General features: G+C 37.8%; 1 protein-coding gene and 1 long non-coding RNA gene across 18 annotated transcripts in view; one reads left to right on the forward strand and one right to left on the reverse strand.

The window, feature by feature from the left end:
- ZBTB20 (zinc finger and BTB domain containing 20) overlaps positions 1-22,662 on the forward strand; it is a 785,951-nt gene that overhangs the window by 404,091 nt on the left and 359,198 nt on the right. The window lies entirely within an intron of this gene.
- Positions 8-22,224, reverse strand: LOC116600158. Its single transcript, XR_004289525.1, has 3 exons — positions 21,952-22,224; positions 4,449-4,692; positions 8-344 (listed from the first exon to the last, which is right to left on the reverse strand). It is a non-coding gene; the product is annotated as an uncharacterized LOC116600158 (long non-coding RNA).

The raw sequence follows: 22,662 nt of genomic DNA on the forward strand, positions 1-22,662 counted from the left end.
CCTTTATTCATATTTTTGGTAATACCACATTCAAAAGAAGTTGTTGAGATTCTCTCTAAATAGCTTATTTGGATAATTTTAGGCTTTGATTAGTTCTGTGCTATATTGTGATATTTTGCATTGTCAATGACCTTATATGGTACAATGTTATCAAGCCTTAAAGACAGATGTGGAGAGAAATCACTCTTTTCAGGTATTCCCCTTCAGCCATATCCGTAAGTCAGAAAGGGCTGTTTTTCGTCTGACACAAAGACGAACTCAAGTTCCATTTGATGATTGCTTGAACATTTATCTTGTGTTCTTATGAGAAATCTTCATGTTTTTCTAGGGTTCATGGGTACAACCTAGAAATGAAACCATATTCAGGTTATTTTAGTTTACTTGGGAAGGGTTTTCAGCTTTTTGCAAGGAAAATCTCAAGGAGCAATTGTTGGAGAAACTGGGGGCAATTCAGTAAATCTGATAGAACTGGGAGGGGCTGCATATATGGGATCTTCAAATTTAACATGGAGTTCTCTGAAATTCTGTACCATTAAAGATACTCTTATGAGTTAGCCATATGTAGAAATTTGCTTGGCAAGTTTCTGGTTAAAAGATCATTTATGGAAGTTCAGAAGTTGTTAATAATTTTTGCTATAAGAATAAATGGGCTTGAAGCCAAAATGAGAGCTAGATTTTCTGCTCCATTCTGCATTTCAGAGTCATAAAACCAGACGTTCAAAACCTGAATATCTCACAAGTACTTCCTAAGAGTTTGTTGTTTTACCAAATATGCTGTGTTTATCCCTACTCAGAAGCCACTTGAGATAGAATTGTAAGTAATAGATTTCAAATTTGAAGAAATTTAAACATTAGATTTTAAGTGACCAATAACGTAGTACCAAAAACTAGGAAGAGAGGTGTCCCAGAAGATAGCCACAGTGTTTCAAGTAGGAGGATGTGGTTAACCATGTTAAATTGCTGCTGAGAAGTTGAGTAAAATGAGAATGAAAATGTGAATATTGGATTTGGCGAGAGCAGACATGGTAGAGTGGAATGGATAAAAACCTCATTGGAGTAGGTTGAGGAAAGAATAGAAAGTGAAGATATGGTCATCACTAATATAGATAGTTCTTTCAATAAATTTTGCCAGGAGAGGAATAAGACAAATGGAAAGTAACTGGAGAGACACTTGGAATCAAGAGTGTATCATATAAAGATACACAAAGCATGAATACACAAAGTTTTTTGTCTTGTGCAAAGTTTCTCATCTTGTTTTATGTTTTGTGCTTGTTTAATCCACTTTCCCAGTTGAAAAACAACACAAATAAGAATCAAAGCCTCAAATCTGGAGTAAAAAGAGATGCAAAGACAAAATCAGTCTGGTAAAATGTAAAAGGTATTGGGTAAGATCCAACAGATTTTGGTTCTAGGTCAAATTCTATTAGCTACCAGTAATATGGCCCAAAATAACATTGCTGTATCAGCCTACTTATTTATTGATAACATCTAAAGTCCACTTATGATGTTCTAGTTCCAGAAAGGAAAAAATAACAGACATATTTCAGAAATCCTTCTCTAATAGAAATAAAATTTATATCATTTTCAACCATTGATAAAGCTCTGTATTATTTAGAAATCACTCGTATCTTATTAGTTAACCCTCACAAGACTGCTGCAAGGTAGATACTGATACTGTTTTACTTAACAGGTAAGGAAACCAAGGCTCTAAAGATTAAGTAGCTGGCAAAATCATACAGTGTGTAAATAGCAGAGGCAGGAGTGAAATCCAGAATTTTAGGATATAATTCAAAATATATAATTTCCCACCCATAGTGCTCCCTATTTACCTCTCCTGTAGTGTTTAGTTTTGTTTTGCTTTTCCCCCTCGCTTTTCCATGAATCCCCCTCCTTTTTACAAAATTTTTGATCCAGTTTCCATTATTTTTATTTCTTTTCATCCTGCTTCCCCAAGGATTTCTGAGTCTGACCACCTCCCCCAAATATCTGCATTTCTCCATAAAACAGAACCAAATGCATAGGGTTGGGGGTCTGTATTAAGTGCATAGGAGTAACAGTCCCACATCAGAACCTTTTACTAGTCTAGTGATACTGCGTTTCAAATAGCCCATGGAAAATCAACGCTCTCACCACAATCACCAGTGTTTGTGTTGGAAACCCCCTTGTAGTATCTTATCATTTGGCCTTACCAGCTCTTAAAACCAAAGAATGGGAAGGGAAGAGCAAGAAAGTAGGAGGAGAAAATCGGAAATGGGAAGTAGGAGAAGAGATGGCATGGAAGGGTAAAAGTGCTGCTTAGTGTAGGCCCTGCAGACCAAAAATTATTGTGTTTCTAACACTATTGATTTTTTCAGCAGCTGATATTTCAATCTGGGTGCAGTGTGTCTGTGAGTCTACGCACACTGTCAAGAAGAAATATGATAGTGTCTTAAAAGATTAATAATATCGCTGGTCCTCTGGAGGCCTGTCTTAATTCACTGGCCTGTTCCCTGGCATGTACTGTAATTTATCTAGTCTGATTTGAATAGCAAATGGCAATCGGCTGCCATTAGGGAAATGGGCATCATTCTTATTGATCCAGCATGGGCTGGATTTTATTTAAGGAGAACTGCAAAATGTTATTACCTTCAGGAAGAGAAACAGAAAAGGGAGCTTTTCCCTCGTGTATTTTGGAAATGTTCTACCTTTAAAAGGGGGGAATGGATTGTGGATTTAGGAGAACAGAGGGAGATGATGATCCTATTGTGTGAACAGGGACATGTACAGGCTGTTTACAGCATAATTGTTTACTAGCAGGAAGGAGTGCTTATGATTATGAGAAAGAGACTATGGTTTCAGAGGTTAGAACATTGGAGAGTTAGTCGGATCTGATCTGTTTCATTGTTCAACTTCGTGAAAAGCCCCTGGTTGCTTGGAAGCCACTTGTCAATCTGTAAAATGGGCTTAAAAAAAAAATCTATTGGCCATGTGTAAGGTTTACTTAGAGTTTGTTTCACATCCTGAGAGCTTGGATAAATAATGTTGGGGAATAAAACAGAAAAAACAAAGAGGGCCTATTTGACATTGGAGGGTGGAGTTTCATATTTGTTATTGCTCTTCACTTTGAACTCTTGAAGGGACAGGTTATGTGCTGAATGGAGCATGACGATCTAGCCCCATAATTCTCATTAACCATAATAGGCATCTCTCAGGTGAACACTGAATATATTGACTTTTATGTTCACCTGTTAGTGGCAGATCTAAACCTGCACTTAACCTTGTTCTACAGAATCATGGAAAGCGGTCAGCATTATGGTAGCAAATGTGGGTGATAGTTAGACGACCCATTCTGCTGACTCCCTATCTGCTTTGTCACGGGGCCGGGGCTGAATGTGCCATTCCCATTAGAGCAGTGGAGATTTGCTGGGAAGGAACACATGCTATTTCCAACCTGTTATGGCAGGTTCTGAAGGGGAAAAGGTATGACAAAGGTGGCTAAAGGAAGTGCTCATTGCTGCTGAAATTCTTCTCCATTCCACCTCGGGTTGTTATGGAAAGAAACGATAATGTGCTACAGGAAATGGCCAAGTATAAAAGCAATAAAATAAATTGAAAATGACTTTGTTTTTTTGAGCGGCAGTAATTGCTATATGTTGTGATGTTTGCATAAGGAATTAGTTAATGTGTAGCAGAATGGCATGTGATACTTTTTATTTGCCTGATGACTATAGTCTCTGAGTGAATGACTTATTAAGGTTAATAAAGAAAAATTTGCTTGTGACTTGTAATGATCCAATTGCTAGAATTTAGCATCCCCTTATGCATTGTTGCCTAAAGGGGAGAAGGAAAAAAAAACCCCACACACATTAATGGCCGACTGGCTATGATTTTTTATAGTGGTGTGAGAACAAACAATGTCTTCTAAATTGTTGGTCTGTCTATCTTTCTGCCTGCCTGGGCAGGAACGTTATGGCTTTCTTAATTCTCCTGTGTGATTTATCATCCTAAATTCATTGTTTTGCATAACTCTGCTCAAAATGAAGAAATGTCATTATTTTGCAGCGAAAAAGTTGTCATTTGCATAATGCCTGCCATTAATTATTGTGAGACTAATGCAGTTGTTGATATTTTTAGGGCACAGTGGTACAGCCTGCACCTTGTATAATGTCATTCTGAAAACATTGGTAGTTAATAGGTGCCACAACATTGCACAAATGGAAAAGAAGATGATGAAGAAGAAGGGGACACAATGGAACAGGCTGTGATCTTTATTTAGCTTTTTTTTTTTTTTTTTTCCTGAAATGCTTGGTGAGGAAAGACTATAAAAGGAAGCGAATAGAGCAGGGAGCTGTGACATCCAAGAGAACAAAGGGATTGAAAAGCAGAGGTTTTCTATTTAGGCTGAATTAGTATAACCTGGGTTCCAGCCAGTTTAATGAAGGAAGTCGTGCTCCTCTGTTTTGGCTTACCTACTTCACCAAAGCTCCAAACAGAATGTAAGGTTGGGCTTTTTGAAACCAACAGTTAAGGGTTCGCTCTGAAACATGCTCATCTTGAGGGAGAATTCTCTTAGCTGGGCACTTGGCCAAAGTGAAGAGAACGCACCACAGTTTCATGGAAGAGAGCAGAAGACTGTTTCTCAGGTTTTGCTTCCTCAGTCCTCTGTACTTCACTTATGTCAGTATTGGTATCTAGAGCCATGGCTTGCTTTTCCTGCAAAAAGCAGAGGAATGAATACAGGAGCAGCATATTAGGGTGATTTTTTTTTTCCTCCCTGCTGTTCCTTGCAATAGAACTAACTTTTGCATCTGATTCTTTAGGGCAAGAGCCTACCAAAGCTTTCTGTTTCACAGGTAAATGAAAGTCAGTTATAAAAATTCGATCAGAGATGAAACTCATTACACTGAGTCTGGGAGGCATAAATATTACAAATGTAGGTAACTGTTGATCTTTTTAGTCATGGGAGCTTAAAAAAAAAACAGACTCACATCAAATAGAATTTTTTTTCCTAATTTCACTGTTTCATGTGTATTATAAATTTAGATCTTTCCTCTTTATCATTAAATTTAAAAGACATAAAAGAAATGGAGCCTCAAAAGTAGGTCTAGTTGCTAAGACTGACCAGAGATACTTAGAAAGATGTTGCCCTTCAATGTTTAAAGCCTGGCACTGTAAACACTGCAAAATGCAATACTTTTCAGACTGTAATCCAGATTCTGAAGACTATTCCTTGCCCAAAGACTGGCTACTGTTTTGGACCTCACTAAGACCAGATGATGCTTGTGAGGGGGCCACTGGGATGTGGAGGAAACAATGAGGGGCTGTCCCAATTTGTCTTACAGTAAAACCTCAGCAGAATTCAGGCTAGAATGCTTTTGATAGGTCTCACCGTGGATTTTAGAACTTAATCTGCATGTGTTCAGTTCTGGAATACGTAGAAAACACACATTCTGGGTTAGGAAAATTTTAATTCCCTACAGTGACATCACTGTCATAAATTACCACATTTGGGGTTGTAAAAAACAGATGAGTCCATGCGTCAATGGAGACCGATCTCCATTGCTGCTCTCACTTTTCCCTTTCTTCTGGAGAAAAGGAAATTGTCCTAACACTCCAAATTAATATCCTTTGACTTTAATAAAATCAATATGAGCATAGAATTTTAAAACATAAGAAAGAGGTCCAACATTGGGCGAGGGGCATGGACAGAAAATTTAAAAAGGGATTTGTACTTCATATAGTACACTGGAACAACACAGGCATATTCCTCCTTAATCCTCTCATGTTTGTGGCCAGATAATGTCCAGTGTCTATGATAGTCTACATCCATGTATAACTCCTATTTGTAGATATACATGAACACGTGAAAATTAAATTAACATGCTATGTCAGGATTAGGTGGCCAGGTCATGTTGACTAACCTAGAACTTTCCCTATTTTAACACTGAAAGTCCCACATTCTAGGAGTCTTAGTCTCTGGTAAACCAAGGCAGTCAGTTACCCTGAGGCCTATTGATGTAATAGTTGTATGATCTGTTTCATCTTGTATTTGAAAAGGCTTTTATGTTTAGCGAACAACCTGCTGTTGGGAACTATTTTTTAATAACATTCTTTTGCTGAAGCATTTTACCTCACTATAGGAGAGTGCAGTAAAGAGGTGTAGACTTTCATGCATTGAGTGTCTAGCACTTTGATCAGCAATATTCTGGAAAGTAGCAGTCTCATAGTAAATAATCAGCATCAGCTCCGATCCCCTGTGTTCAGGAAATAATTTTAGAGCTCAAATCTTCCATAGAAACAGGGTAGGAATCCATATGTTAGTTGGCATGATTTTCATCACCTAACATCTGATAATCATGTCAGACTGGCATTCTTTAATACTCACTGATTCCTGCCAGGACTTCTAACTTCTCTATCCTTTGCTTTGGAGTTTTTCCCCTTTTGCAGCCAGACATACTGCTAAGAACCAAGGATAAGACATGGTCCTTCATAAGGAGTTTTTCAGCTTAATCTATGAAGGCGGGGGAAAAGCTGCAAGAATGAGTTTTATAAAGTAGCCATCTAATTGAGATGCTGAGATTCATTAATATTGTCGCAAAGCTTAAGACCGAAGACTAGCACTTAAAATTGTTATTGTGTGTTTCATAGATCAGTCTGTTCATTTGTTTAATAAACATTTATTGAAGCTCTACTATCTGCTCAGCAATGTTCTGAACATTGTGGACACAAAGATGAGTCATACTTGGTGGTTTCACAAAACAGAGAGTACAAAAGAGTACCCCCACTCCCCCTCCAGACTGGGAGTCCTTCAAGTTCAAGATCGCCACTTTAGCATTCCGCACCAGCCTAGGACATGAGGACCGGTTGGGCTGGGAAAACACCTCCCTTTATAGACTCAGAGGAGACATTAGTTTTAGTTAACTATCTGATTTCACTTCACTTTTCCCAAGAACTGTATTCTAAGACCTGAGCTGCAACATGTAGGTGGGTACCCAGATTGGCTTATGCAGTCAGATGGAAAGAACAGAGGCGTCTGGGACAATCCAGAGCAGCCACTACACCATGCAGAATAAAAATTTTCTATTTAAAGATGATATGACTGGGATGAGATTCGGAACACTTTATTCATGCATGTATTCATTCAGTCATCTAGTATCTATCAGCCACCTATAATGTTTCATACATTGTTCTAATTACTGGGGCTATAGTGATAAAATAACCCAAGTCCCCTAGGAAGCTTACTTTATAATGAAAGGAGAGAGAAACCAATAATTAAATAAGCAAAAATATATCATTTTAAATAATGATACGATCTAAACAGAAAACAAGACAGCATACGGGGGTAAAAATAGATGATGGAGAGAGTGCCCTTTGAGATAGGGCAGGTAGTGAAGGTCTTGCTAAGCAAGGGACATTTGAGCAATGATTAAAATAATGAGAAGGAGCTAAGAATGTGGTGATCAGGAGGAAGAGGATTTGGGGCACAGGTAATAGATACTATAGAGTGTAAGAACAACTTGAAATATTCCAGGAAGAAAAGAAGAAACGTGTGGCTCAAGTGAAATAAAGCATGAATGATCACATAGCTAGGTATGGATCAGATCACACAGGCTATGGTAAAGACCAACAGGAAGCTGTTAGCAGGCTTTAGAAAGGGTGTGTACTCCTGGTGACTCTCAGTTTCGAAACAGGTTGTGATCTCAGGGTCATGGGATTGAGCCCCATGTCAGGCTCCATGCTTGGTGCAGAGTTTGCTTGAGATTCTCTGCCCTTCTGCTTGTTCTCTCTCTCTCTCTCAAATAAGTAAAAATAAATGTTTAAAAAGTGATATGTGCTCTAGTTTAAAAATTAAAAAAAAAAAATCTTTGGCTACTCTTTGGAAAATAGGCTAAAAGGGTTAAAGGCAGACTAGAACACCAGTCAGGAGTTACTCTAGGAGCCCAGTTTGTGATGGGCAATGGGAGCAGAGGGGAAGGGAAATAGTTCAATTCTGAATAATTTGAATGTAATTTGCAAGCAATTGCTGAGGGTCTTGATGTGGTCTAGATTGAAAAGAGATATCTCAAGTGTGATGCATCCTTGGTGTTTGCTGTTAGGAACTGGATGAATAGCAATATCATGAACTCTGTGGAGTTGGGAGCTATGGAGGATATAGGGGAAAGAGCAGATTTGGGGGCAGAGATAATTATGAATTAATATGGGACATGTTGACTTTGCAATTCTGGCCCAAGTAAAGAAATTGTGTAGGTATTTGGATAGATGACTCAGGAACTCAGAAGAAGGATTAATGCTAGAGAAACAAACCCTTCTTATCCTTTTTGTTTTCACTTCTGCATATGTATTTTTTTTTTTAGAATGTAAGCTCACAGAGTGCAATGCATGGATTCTGAGCAGTTTTTGAAGTAAATATGTATCCCCTATGTCATTTGATGATGAATACACAGGTGCTACTTTCATTCATTCTGCTGTCTTTGGAAAGTCCCAGATGTATATAGAAAAGAGGTCCTAATGAAAACATATGAAGGGGCACCTGGGTGGCTTGGGTTAAAGCCTCTGCCTTCGGCTCAGGTCATGATCTCGCATCCTGGGATCGAGCCCCACATCAGGCTCTCTGCTGAGTGGGGAGCCTGCTTCCTCCCCTCTCTCTCTCTCTGCCTGCCTCTCTGCCTCCTTGTGATCTCTGTCAAATATATAAATAAAATTAAAAAAAAAACATATGAAGACTTCCTGAGGTTTATGATCTCAATGAAATGTAAGACAAATATAAATTATTGTATCCATAATGATATAAGACAGAAGGGAAAGCACATACTCTGTAGTTTATTAATGGAGGTGGAATGTATGTGAGTCAGAAGGAAGGTAAAACTTGAACCCAATTTTGGAAGTGGGGAGAATTTAAACAGGCAGTAAGGTGCACGCACTGTATTTCATATTGGGGAAGTTGAGAGTAGATGTATGAAGACATAAGTTCACTTTCTCCTCAGAGGGAAAGCAAGGTTGGAGAACAAGGAGATTACCCTGGCAAGAAAAGAATTTGTGTGTTTGTGAAGTTAGGGAAGATGAATTTATAAATGTTAAACTTAACCCAGTGGCACACTGGTCCTTGTCTCTAGAGTATTTCAGAATCATTTTTGGAGCTTTGAAATGTGGATGCCTGGCTATCACTTCTGGAAATTATGATTCCATAGGTCTTGGGAGGACCCTGGCATTTGTACTTTTCACAGGGAGCTTGTTCTGGAACATACCTCCTTCCTAAAGCTTTGATTATTTCCTAGGGAAAATAGACCTACTAGACTCCTAGCTAGAGTTTTCTCCAGTCATCATTCTAGTAGGGGCTCCCAAGCTGGCTCTTCTGGCTTCCATTTTATTTCATGACTCATGCAGAAATTGAAGCGTATAGTTTTCTATTTTAGTTATGCTATAGACAGAAGTGGTTTTAATTTCTCTCCTTGTTGATCTACATTACTTATAGAGAATATTTTGATAGTTCAAATTTAGTTTGCTGCCATTATCTGGTAGGAACCCAGAAGTCTGCAAATTTGTTTCAAGAGTAACTTCCTGCCTTAGTACCTGGTTGCCACACTGCCCTACATACCTTGTACATCATTTACAGATAAATTTATAATTCCGTAGACTTGACATAGAAACTTGTGATGCTACACTTTAGCAATTTAAAATTTCTATGGCGAAATAAGAAACTCAAGCTTTAAAAAAGTCTGTCTTTTGGATTCTGTTGAAATGTCAAAGTTTGGGTGTCTGATGTTATTGGTATTATTTTCTTTAAAGGACTAGAGACTCAGTTGGCTCAGTGGTGAGGATATGTTTTTGAGATATACATGGCACAATAAAGGAGTTCTAAGGAGAGGTTCTGTTGAGGGCATTCCAGATGCAAGGCTGTTCCAGGGACCTTTGCAGCAGGGCTTCATGGGACTTTAGTAGACTGGTTAGCAGGACTTGGCCTCTTTGCACATCTCCACCCAATTCTTCTGTTGGTACTAATAGACTATACGTCCTTTACCTCTTTTATGACTTGAAATCACTTGTGACCTATTATGGCTCCTCCATTTTCTTACTACTTAATAGTCCCTCACATAGTAACCTATAGCTAGGTGCGGGTGTACACGTGAGTAAAAACTGTGGAAGAAGTGGTATCTCTTACTAGGATCCATGCGTGCAAGAAATACCACAATTATTACATCGAACACTGCATAGGGAATTAGATTGCATTCAAGTGAACTCCTCTTTACTTGGCCAAACCTATGATGATTTTTCATGAATGACTGACTATGTTTCATGTATTCTCTATAGCATCAGCATCTATGAAACAAATATAGCGCTGGTGAAATAAACAAGAGTTTGGAAATCAAAAAGGGCAAAGTGTTATGCTGCAGGCCTAAGTAATATAACTCAGTGATATGAATTGCTATAATGAAGCCTAAATTGAATGCGAAATTTAGGACTTCAGGAGAAATAAATACAATAGCTCAGTTCTGATTCCAAAGATTCCACATCATTAACTCACAGGCCATTAGAATTTTTTCTAAGGAGAAGCCTAAGACTAAAATCATAAACTATTAAAGGTTTCTATTTAAGAGATAAGAGTATCTATTATAATTATGTAGTAATCTCAAACACTTTAGATGTTTGAAAACAGCACATAATACCTATAAAAACAGGAGAGGGAAGACTCCTAGGCATAAAAATGCTCATAGAAAGTCACTTTTTAGGCACTTAGGGAAGGAAGTTTTGTGTAGATTAATAATTTAAGTAATATTTTGTTACACAGGTAATAAGCTTTCATTATGGAAAAGTTCAAAAGAAAGAAAATTATTTAAAATTGTCCTGCCCAGAAACAACTTTTAATGTTTCCATATATATTTTCAGACCTTTTTCACTATGTGTGTACACATTTATCACACCTTAAAAAAATATTTAACTTGGCAAGGTTTACTTAAATAATAGATCAACCTTTCCATATTGTTGGCTAATACACCTTTTAATTTCCAAATTATTCCATAATATTCCAAATATTCCAAAATATTCCAAAATCATTTTCATGCCATTGAGTGGTACTCAAAATATGATTTTTAATAACTGCATAGTATTCTAATATATGGATGTATGATCATTTACTTACTTAACTTTCTTTTGTCAAAGATTCCAAATTTTCACAATGGTAGTAAGTACTGCCATGATAAAAACTCTAGATTCTAAATTTTTGTGTAGATCTTTGGTTATTTCTTTTAGATAAACTGCTAGATGTGAAATTTCTGGGGTCATTAATATTTCATATCTTTTTAAGTTTTTGGTGCATGTTGCTAAGATGCTCTCCAGAGAGTTGTACCAATTTTATTCTTTCTGTGGTAACATCTTAAACTTGCCTTTTAAAAGAAAATTCCATTTAAAGTGTGCCATTCATTTTCTCGCCATCCTCTCTGGTCCACCAGTTACAGCAAACTCAACTTAACTCTTACGTCAACGTTATATTTAAAGTTATGGAAACGTGTTTGTAGATCAGTAATGTTGCAAATGAGATAGTTTAAGGAATATAATCTGACAGTGGATTAGAATGTGTTCCTGTTTTGTGCCTGCTGTGTACAAGCATTCTGCTTATATTAGATAACAATTGGACAAAGAGAAAGGAAGGAAGAGAGGAGGGAGGGAAGGAGAAAAAAAAAAAGGAAGGGGAAAGAAGAGAAAGGGGAAGGAAGGAGGGAGGGAGGAAGGAAGGAAGGAAAAGAGGAAACCCACCTCTCTTATTTGGGCTAATTGAGCACTCACAGTATGTTAGGCACTGAACGGAACATGCATGAGTCCTGCCCTCTGCCTTACAATTCCAGACACCATGAGTCATAAGGCACAATATGAAAGGTGGGCCACTAGACCATATGGGAAAGCCAACTATAGGACACCTGTGCTCCACACTTGCAGGTGGACTGTGTGCATAAGTCTTCCTATCTGAGGAGTCTGGGAGAAGGGAAGGTTTGGGTATCTGTTTCGACTCTGTAACAGTGGAGAAACTCAAGGGATTCTTGCAGAAGTAAATAGAGATAAGTGGTAGACTAGACGTAAGTGATGGCATGGGGAGAGAAATAAAAAATCTCGTTCCCACTTTTCCCCCTGTGTCCCCTCCGGGTCAGTCTGTGCCACTGGGAGGAGGCCAGGTTCCTCCATGTGGTAGCTTTGAATTCCTGAGATTTTCAAGACTGCTCAGGGAAGGTGATGACATGAATATAGGCTCTGTTTTCTTGTGAGGACAACAGGACAATATTTAAAAATAGGGCCTCTTGTGAATAATCAGAAAGGTTGCTGTGGACCTGGGACATCCTGGAGAGCCAGTACCATAGAGCCAGTGTGGTTTGTCACACTGCAGGGAGGTGTGAGGGGGCCAAGGATTGCTTGATTGAGAATTAAAGAAGCCAGAGTACCCATCGCACTGCATGGACCAAACAGGCTTTCTGACAGTTCCTAAAACTGGTATGAGTTAGAGGGAGGATTGTAACAGTGACATAAAAATTCCAAATAGCCCTTCTGCAGAGATACACATTTTGAAAATGCATAACAAATGACATATAGTGAAAATGTAAACAAGCCATTTAATAACATTTTAATGCTTGATTCTGATCTCTTAATTAAAATGTGCATAAAAGAAAACAATGGTGGAACATCTGTGTGTGTTATTGGGATAGCAGGATTTATGCTGCACCCTGGGCTTTTTTGTCCGCTTCTCAGTGTGTATGCACGTGGGAGGGTCTCCTCTTTGAGGCACAGTTCCCTCCTGGATCCCTACCGGGTCCCTGCTCCCACCCACCACCTCTCGCCAATGGCTGCCTCTTCTTTTCTTTCCTCCTACATTAAATACTGTGTGGCATGTTCACTGCTGAAATGAAACTGCTGTCAGCATTCGATCTGAAAGCCACACTTCACCCCACCCCTCTAACCTGAAACCCTGACCTAACCCTGACTCACCCTTGTTATCTCAGCAGATGTACACAGCATTATCTAATGGTTCTGGCCTCAGTGAATAATCTCAAAGAGCTCTGGGGAACCATGGCCCTTTGTGTCTGTGACCTTGCCACAGTTATTACTCAGCTGAACACTATGTGGCTTAGATGTTAAAGACAGAAATTCTACTCACCCCTGGTGATGATTTTTAAAAAATTATTATTCGTCTGGGGGATGTATCTCTGAGCTTCATTTGGCCCAGTTGTTAAATGAAAGGAGCCACAATCGCAGAAGTCGAGGGTTTGTTAAGTACTTTAAGGTCTTCCAGTGAAAATGTTATGCCATGAAATGCTTTTATTTCTATCATCACTTGGAACATACCTGATCACCAAAAAGTTTGTCTTTGATTAAACCAGCATAAAAAGGACCTCACGTGTTCTTTTACTCCCAAAAGAACTGTATATCATTTATGCAGTAGAAAGCCACAGCCAAAAGGTCTCCTTAAACATATACTACTTAATATTTAATGCCCCTCTTTATTAGAGAGACATTGCTGTGGGACTCTTTCTCATCCACACAATGTTCCTACAAAATCGGTGGTTTTATTCTTCATTCCACAGGCAATGAAACTGAGATTCAGATCCATTTAGGTGATGCGCCTAAATCTATATCGTTAATGGGTAGAAGACTTGGGATTCAAATTCAAGTCTCTCTCCCAATCTCTCTCTCTCTCTCTCTCACCCATAATCCTATCCACGCTGCCCTTCCACACTATCCTTTTCAAGGATAGCTCCCATTTCCTAGAGACAGTATTGAGATGGTGTTCTGAAAGAGTTAAGTAAAATGCACCCTGTTTGTGACAAATGTCTGAAACTTGTTTTTATAACTATGATTTAATTCACAAATAAAGAGTAATTATCAATATGTCACAGATGAAGAGCTGCATGTATGGATCAGGGTAATTTCTGTTCCTTGGCTTATGGATGTAGTATGCCCCAGGGAATTTCACAAATCCACATGGCATCTCCTAGTGCTAGGTGCTGTGTAAGCTTGAACAACGAGTAAAACTCCCGTGTGTCGGGGTAGCTCACCACTGGTTTGCTATCTGAGGAAATCTGTATGAAATTACCGTAGACATGGGTGCGTTTCTGAATTTGTTCTTAACACTCAAGTGGGGGTGAAATACCAATTTTTGGTACTGGCTTTGTATTTTTTGATCACTATTTATTTTTGGAGATGTTGTCCCAAGAGAAGAAGAGGGGTGTGGTTCGTTCTTTCTTTCTTTCTTTCTTTCTTTCTTTCTTTCTTTCTTTTTATTTTTTATTACCTTCCCTTCTCTTTCTTGTGCCTCTATTTCCCATCTGATTCAATTTTATCAGATTGCTCTAATCTTTTGATGAAAAAGGACATAAAATGTTCATACACTAGAAGTTATTAAGACTTTAAATCACATAAGACTACCCTTGGGGTGGGATTTTTTTTTTTTTTTTTTGGCCCGAATTTTGCATGTTTCGGTTTTCTCTTTGAGGGTTTGGGCTATATACTAGGGATGTGAAGCTGATACCTGTTCTGCTCCCTTTATTTTTGTCTCAGTCTGACAGAACCTCTTTTTTAGGCCTTACGCATCAGCCCAGTTGTTAGATTTATATGATGCTTAGGCTGTGGTCCTCGGGGGTTTGAAGGGCATTCAGACTTGTATTAAGGAAAGCATTACGATCCAGCAGAAAAAACACAGGCTGTGGAGGATCAGAGGAGCTCGGCTTCTTGGCTCACTAGCTGTGTCACTTTGAGTGAGCGATTTAACAACCAGGCCTCAAGTGTTTTCTCTGTCAAATGGGCATGAACAAGAATACCTGCTTGATAGAGCTGTTGTGTAGGTGAAATGATACAGCACATTTAAACACTTGGAACCGTTCCAAGTGTTTTGAATGAATTGCTTCCATTTCATGCAGCAAAGAAAGGGGAAGAATAGGATAGGATGGAAATTAGAAGATGATATTGGGTCTTAGAAAAATGTTTTCATCATCTCAAGCTAGCATAGCAGAGGATTAATCCAGAAGGCAGAGGCCTGGGTGCTACTTCCAGGTCTGCCACCAGAAAGCTGGCAGACCTTCTCTCTGAGCCTCAGTGTCTCTGTTCCTTGTCTTTAAAATGAGTAAGTCAGAATGCATAATCTCTACTTTGTTAGGTAGTTTTGCTTTCTGAAGAGTTTTTCTCCTTCCCAGAGTAGTCTATGGCTGTCACTGCTGAGTGTGTAAGTCTCAAGGACTGTAGACATATCTATTGTTGAAATATGCTTTTTCCTTTTACAACTATGTTTACATGTACATCTATGTTCTTGGTCTATTTGTCATGTGTCTGAGTATTTATGCACCTGTATGCTTGTTGAAATAAGCACACTAGCATACATTCATACATTTTTTTGTGGGTATGTGTGTTTATATATAACCTATATATATATATATACAGTATGTGTGTATATATATAAATATATGTCTGTGTGTATGAGAAACAGATGCACTGTAGGCAGATAAAGCAGATAAATATAGATCCAAATAGAAGCAAAGCATATAAATATAGATGTTATATAGAGTGAAAGCAAGCAGATCAGCACCATTTCATTATTGCTTGAAGTCTTTGTAATAAAAGAGTTGAAAATCAGTAACTGACATTGAAATTATTGATTGAATGACACTGTCAGATCAGAAGGCACGGTGTAAGGTAAGAAAATAACCTGTCTTTCAACTTTGAGGAGCAATTAGCAGGAAGATTTGTTACTTTTAATTATTTGATTTATGAAGTTTTTAGATGCTCTGTAGTGTGCTGTTTGTTAAGAGTACAGATATGTCACCTTTCTTGAAAATACTACCTGGCAACAAGAAATCATACATAGGGAAAGAACACCTACTCCAGTCCTGAGAAAGGACTTGACAAAGGTGACAAGATCCCTTTCGTGTGCAGGCTGTGATTGGCAGCCCTTTCCTGTTTCCAGGTCTGGACAGACAGTTGGTTTAACGTTATTTTTCACACACCCTTTGAAGTCTGTAAGGAAACTCACCTAAGAGAGATATTTTGAAGCACAAGGCCAAAGTCACCATTGTTAAGTTATTTTTGTGGGGACGCTTGCAATTGTGTTTAGTGAGTGTGTTGTGTGAGTAAAACTGGGCTTCCATCTGTTACTTTCATGTCACTGTTTTCACCAGTCAAAATAATTGTTTGTGAGTTTTTGCTTTATTTTGTTTTGTTTTAGTGGAGAGGGTATTGTGAGTTATTTTTAGCAGGTTTGAGTTAACTGTGTAATTTTTTTTTTAACGTTGCAAGTTATATCTTGGTCATGCATTTAAATACTGTTTGAAAATAAGGAGCGCCTCCTATTTTCCTCCAGATCTCATCTATTTCCCTGAACAGATCGCATCTATTCTTCAGCTTTGTCGTAAGACCATCCAGAGAAGCTAAAATTTGAAGAAAGCCCTTGAAGTTGTGCTGAAACAAATCTTGCTTTTGCCTAAGCAAAACTGTCAAAAGTTGTTGCTTTTTTTGTTGTTTAGTTTACTATTGCTTTTCCTTATAAGGATGAGAAAAGAAGGCTAGGAAGATGTTCTAGATCTCGGCTCTTTTGTGCTTCTGCTAAGCCAGAAGTTAGTGCTTCTTCCTTCCTGCTCCTAATCAAATTTAGACTTAAAGCACAAAAGGAGGGCAGGACAAAGCAATAAGAATGTATTAAAAGTTGAGGAATAAATTCATGCTGCCTAAAGAATTGTTCATTTATCCTTTCAAATCTGTTTGGCTACTGTTACTTTATTATTAAGTTCTCTCCAAGTCATGATTTAAAAAATACATTAAAAAAATCCCAGTGGTTTTAGGAATAGGACATCTCTCTCTCTCTCACTCACACAGACACACATTCCTCTTCTTTTCTTTGTTCTTTCCTTTTCTTCTGCCTTAACATATTTAATCTGTTTAGCTTTTGTCAAGTACTTTATATAGTAAATTGCCAGAAATTTTGACAAGTAAAAAAAATTTATAGACACATGCACACATATCATATACACCCAAATACATACACATACACACAGTCATATTAAAATTGTTGATGTACTAACCATCTGATCTTATATGCATTATATTTTAGCTATTGTCTAGTTATTTAGTATAAATCTTTAAAGAGATTTTCATAAACACTCAAATATTGGGTCTGGTTGAAAGATTGCTGGGAAATTGTGCGTTTTCTTTTCTATGACAAAAAAACATTTTCCAGATACACATTTAGAAAACAGGGATTTATCAGAAGCAAGAGCAAAGCAAGAACCTGTTTCTTTTTAGGAATCATTTACCCTTCCCATTGTCTACTTAGAGCATGTGGTGGCTCTCATCATTGGCACGAATGGGTTTGGGTTGGTTTGGGTGTTTTGTTTTGTTTTGTTTTATTTTGTTTTGTTTTGCTAGATGGCTTCATATTCTGCTGCTGACTTTGTGGTGCTTTATGGTACCTGTGGGCCTGGGAATCAAATAGGTCCTGATCCTCACCTGCACAACTTTTTCATTAGCTCTGTGTCCTTAAGCAGGTTAGCTAACAGCTCTGTAACTAGGTTGCTAATCTATGAGACTTCAGCCAATCTTATTTACTTCACAGGGGGTTTTCATTAAATGGAATAATGCTAATGAAGTACATGGCATGTAATATGTACTAAATAAATGCTAGTTTCCTCCTGGCCTATTAATTTTAATGTGTGTCTGTTATTTCCTCCTCCTGTCCCTTCTCACCAGTGGCAGAGCATTCACTGTAGCTGTTAGACATCACAGCCAATGCTAGAGAAATAAGAAAAATTGGTTTTAAAAAAATTATTAGTTATCTAATACCCACCCTGAAAACGGGAATATGGAGGAAGAGATCTAAAGAAACCATTAGGAATTTTTGCCTCCCATGATTGTTAAGTTTTCCTAGTTAGCAAACAGGAGTGGAAGACTTTTCAACACAGTGTTCCCAAAATCCTACTCACATCAATAAAATGGATGAAATATCTATCCAAGTGATGCACATTAAAAGTTTTACAATAATAGGACATCCTTTTATTTTATTTCCCACTCATATATTAGGTTAATGTCCTTCATTCCACAGTGGATTTTGTTCACTTTAACTCACTGTAGATTAGGCTCCTTAATTAGCACTTACTCTTTAAAAAAAAAAAAAAAAAAAAAAGTTTATTTATTTATGAGAGAGAGGGCCAGGGAAGAGCAGAGGGAGAGGGAGAGATAGAATCCTGAGCAGACTCCATGCTCAGGGTGGAGCCTGACGTGGGGCTCAATCTCACAACCCTAAGATCATGACCTGAGCCAAGAGCAAGAGTTTGACACTTAACCAACTGAGGCCCCTGCACCTAGTCTTTTTTTTGGAGAAAGGTATTAGGTCAGAATCCAAATACCACTGAAATTTCTGAATATTTGCTTTATGTTTTCTCTTTTAGGGAATAAAGAGGGGAAAAAATACTTCCCACTTGAAGATATTTGGAGCTGTGTTCAGCCTAGAGCTGATCATTTTAGCTGCATTGTAAACCCCATAAGAGTTAACATTTTATAAGGGAAACAATGACACAATCTTAATTAGATTCTGGCAGCAACATTCCTGTTATCCAGGGACCTCATTCTCATATCCAAGTTCTCTTTTAATCTCCTCAGACTCTACTTTCCTTGTAACTGCAAATTTTGTATGTAAGTCTTTCTTTCTTTTTTTTTTTTTTTTTTTTTTTTTGGCATTGAGAGGGTTTGGCCAGTATCATGAAGCCACATTAAGCCACTGGATTTCTCTGGACCTTCTTCTGCTATGCCATAATCAGTCCAAAAATAGTTGTATCTCCGGAATGGAAAGACAGGGAAAAGAAAGGTGACATGGTGAAGTGGAAAATGAGTGGTGTGGAGATTGTGAGCTTTGCTCTCCATCTGATGAGATTCCTTATAACATAGGCTCCAGTCTCATTGACAGGGCCGGGGTTTACACAGCTGTAACATCCAATGACAAAGCCTCTACACTGTTAGTATCATGTTGCAGATTTTATTTTTTAATTTGAGTATATGCGAAAAGCCTATGTATTGTATAATGTTAAATGCAAATTTTTTCTTCCTTTATGACTTCTAAGGATCTCAAAGCACGTGAGCAAAACAATGATTTTTATGAGGAAGAGTAATAAACAAAAGTTGGAGAAAGAGATGCAGAGTGAGAGAAAGGAAAGAGCTGAGATCAGGAATGGGAATAAGTGAACTAGAAAGAGAGTTAAAAGTGACTCTATCCAAATATCCAAAGACTAAAAGCAAGAATGGAAAGAGGACGAAAGATTAAAGATAAAAAATGAAGTATAAAATAGCTTTAAAGTGAACATTGTTCCATAATGTAAAGATTTCTTATAAAAGAATCTTTTCAGATCTTTCTCTATGGCATTTAAAATTAGATTCATCCTGAAACTAATATTTTACTATATGTAAACAAATGGAAATTTAAATAAAAACTTGAAAAAGAGAGAAAGAAAGGCCAAAAAATAAAATAAAATAAGATTCAGTTGATACAATATTAACTTATTCTATGCTGTGGAGAGAGGAATTGGGAGCTTTAGCTACTAGTTCCAGCTTTGTCTCAAAATACATATCCCTGAGAAGCTTACCTTCTGAGCTTCAGAATCTTCATGAATAAAATGAGGGGTCCAAGCAAGTTCCTATTCATTTTTTAGAATCCATGAAATGGCAGAGCATGTGGGATGGTCTTGTCACTATACTGCCAGGATGCTTATTTAAGGAAGTTGCTAAATTTGATTAGATTATATCATTGATCAAAGTAAAAAAAGCAAAAAACAAAAAACAACTTTTTGAAGGTTTTGACTGAAATGTATATGCCTGTTCCTAGATGAATTAGCAAGGTAGTCCTTGCTAATTGCATGGTAGCCCCACTATTTAAAAATTACTATGGCTGCCACTGCCAAACATGCTTTTAGTTGACTCTTCAACTGAAATTTTTGAGAGACTGCCCATGCAACTTTTCCTCTAAAGGTCTCATTCACCAATTCATTGAAAGATGGCATTTCTGACTCTCTAATCCAGAATATTTTTCTTATAAAACTCCTGTTTAACCAAGAAAATGGAAATCAGTACATTCTTGGTTGCCCTGCTATTAATTTAAATTTGCATAACCTAATCAAAACTCAACCTGCCTTGCCCTTCAACAAAAAGCTATATTCTCTCCCATTACTAAATGGCTACATTCTTCTCAGTATTTTTTAAAAGATGAATTATGTTGATATCCCATGACTTTTCCTTTAGAATGTGTCCGTGGAAATTAAAATGGACTTTTCTGTGCCCAAGACTGAAATGAAAAATAGTCCAAAAGGGCTAGTGGAAATGAACACAAAACTTTGCTGATGCTATCAGCATTATAATTTTTGTTAAGCTTTTTTCCAACAAAATGGAACTGAACACAACTGTCCCCAAATAACTATCTGATACTTCCTCTATACCATCATTTCGTGTCTGCAGATAAATCATAGAGTAACATAGCTTAAGAGTTCCTGTAAATCATGGGAATGTGTTTTTCTTAGGCTTTTTTTTTTCTTTTTTCTTAGGCTTTTTAAGATACTTTTCTTACAGAGATGTTTCTCCATAATCATTTTACGGTTTCAACAAATACTTGCTGAGCATAGAGAATGTGCCAGGCACTGTGCTAGGTGCTCAACACACGACATCCATTATTAAAGCGACCCTGACAAATGAATGAGTAGGCATCCGTTTAATATTTAATACACTAAATCGGGTGAAAAGAGATGATTGGATGATGAGAAATGAAAGCTCACATTCTTATTCTTTCTTCTGGCTGTGATTTTTCCTAGACCCCATTTACAAACCCACACTGAGGAAGGACACAAGCTCCCTGCCTTGTCCTTGAGCTGGCTGCTAGTAACAAGAACTTCTCTTTCTCTTCCTCACCTTACTAGTTGTTCTTAGCCATAGGAGGGCAGTCAGGTACAGGAAGGTCCTATACTTGGCAGCAGAAACAACTTCACTCTTACTTTCTGGCCTATGATTTAGGAACTCACGGTACGGCATGGGAAACACTGAGGGCTAGGAATGTCTATCATCATCTTGGTCAAACATTAAATTTTAAGTGCTCTCCATGGGCAGAATGTAGGAAATCATTTGAATTTCTTTTTCAAGTGTTGTTCATCAGTTTAGAAGCTTTCCTCCTTTTGCCCATTTCTCATTTTGATTATCCTGTATTAGGCAGTTCTGGGTAGCCAAATAATTGGTGGCCTATCTTCTTCCGAAATAAAACAGTGACCTCTTCAAAGATTTCTAAATGCATTCTTCATGCAATTTTAAAAGGAGATGGGCAAGGTAGAATGTATTTCTACTTGTCTCGTGTGTCTTTCAAATAGTATTTGGGACTAGGTAAACTAGTGGGACTATAGCATTGGCTATCACAGATACAGAGGCACAAATGCATAGAGAGAATGATAGTAAGTGCACATGGAGAAGTCTGACAGTTGAGTGGAATTGCTTTCAAGTAATTTGACACATTAGTACTTTCATACATTTACCTACCAGTAATCCTAGTTAGAAATAAGGTTGGAATATCGGGGTCACTAGCTCAAAGTCCATTTTTCTGAGACCTGAACAATAACCAGAAGTCAGAGCTAGAGGAAACAAGAATGAAACTATTCTAGGCTTTAGAACTGTGTCTCTAAATAAGCTTTCTCTCTTTCCTCTGTTCTTCCTTTCTCCTCTTGCCGTCCTCTCCTTTCTTTTTCCTCCCTCCCCCTCTCGTTCCTTTCTTTTTAGTGCTATGAATTCATTAGATGGCATAGTGTAAATCAATAGTAAACGCTAACCGCCTACTCTGTACTCAGTTACGCAACATCACATAACCGGTACACAGAGACAAAAAGGGAAAAAGCACACACAGCCTTTACATTCAAAAGCTCTTGCATAATTTTACTTTTCCACAGCCAAAAAGAAAAAAAAAAGGAAATAACAGATGGGGAAACTTACAGTTTTTTTTTCCCTTTTCTCAGACTGTTGAGGAGGGAGTTCGTTAACATCCGTGGCCATTTCTAGTTGCCCTAGGCTGCAGCAAAACATCCCATAATTGTCAGTGCCTTCGCTGACTTTAAAACAGGATTTTGTGACCCTCCATGATGTGGTGAATTTTCCAAGTAATACAAGACTGAAATTATTCTGAGGTGTTTAATGCTGACTTGGTTTTTACTTGTTTTGCGAAAAATCAACAACATTTAAAGTATGAAATGAATTTTAAAATAGAGAATAAGGAAGACGGCTGTGTGTGTGTGTGCGTGTGTGTGCGTGCGTGTGTGTGTGTTTTCGTTTGAAATGTATCCTGATGTAATATTTATGTAAAAAGCCAGTTATATAAACCCTGTCTTTCTCTCGCCTTTTACTTTGGGGGCTGTAGAAAGCTCTAATGTTTTTTGGGTTGTTTTGTTTTGTTTTGTTTTCTCATGACAAACTCCAAAGTCTTAATGAAAGAAGAAACATCTAGATGCTATAGCACAGACACTTAGTTCAAACTCCCTATAGAATTCATCCCCTAAACAACAGTTCCACTAGGAGCCTGCAGTTTCTGGGATTTCCATTTAGAACTTTCTGTCATACTCTTCCCTGGCAAAGGGAATTCATTGCACCACCTCTAAGTCTCTTTGTCTCTTTGTAGCCCTTCACTCCTTTCCCACACCACCCCCCACC

The sequence above is a fragment of the Mustela erminea genome, chromosome 1 (genome assembly GCF_009829155.1).
Source record: "Mustela erminea isolate mMusErm1 chromosome 1, mMusErm1.Pri, whole genome shotgun sequence".
Classification (NCBI taxonomy): domain Eukaryota; kingdom Metazoa; phylum Chordata; class Mammalia; order Carnivora; family Mustelidae; genus Mustela; species Mustela erminea.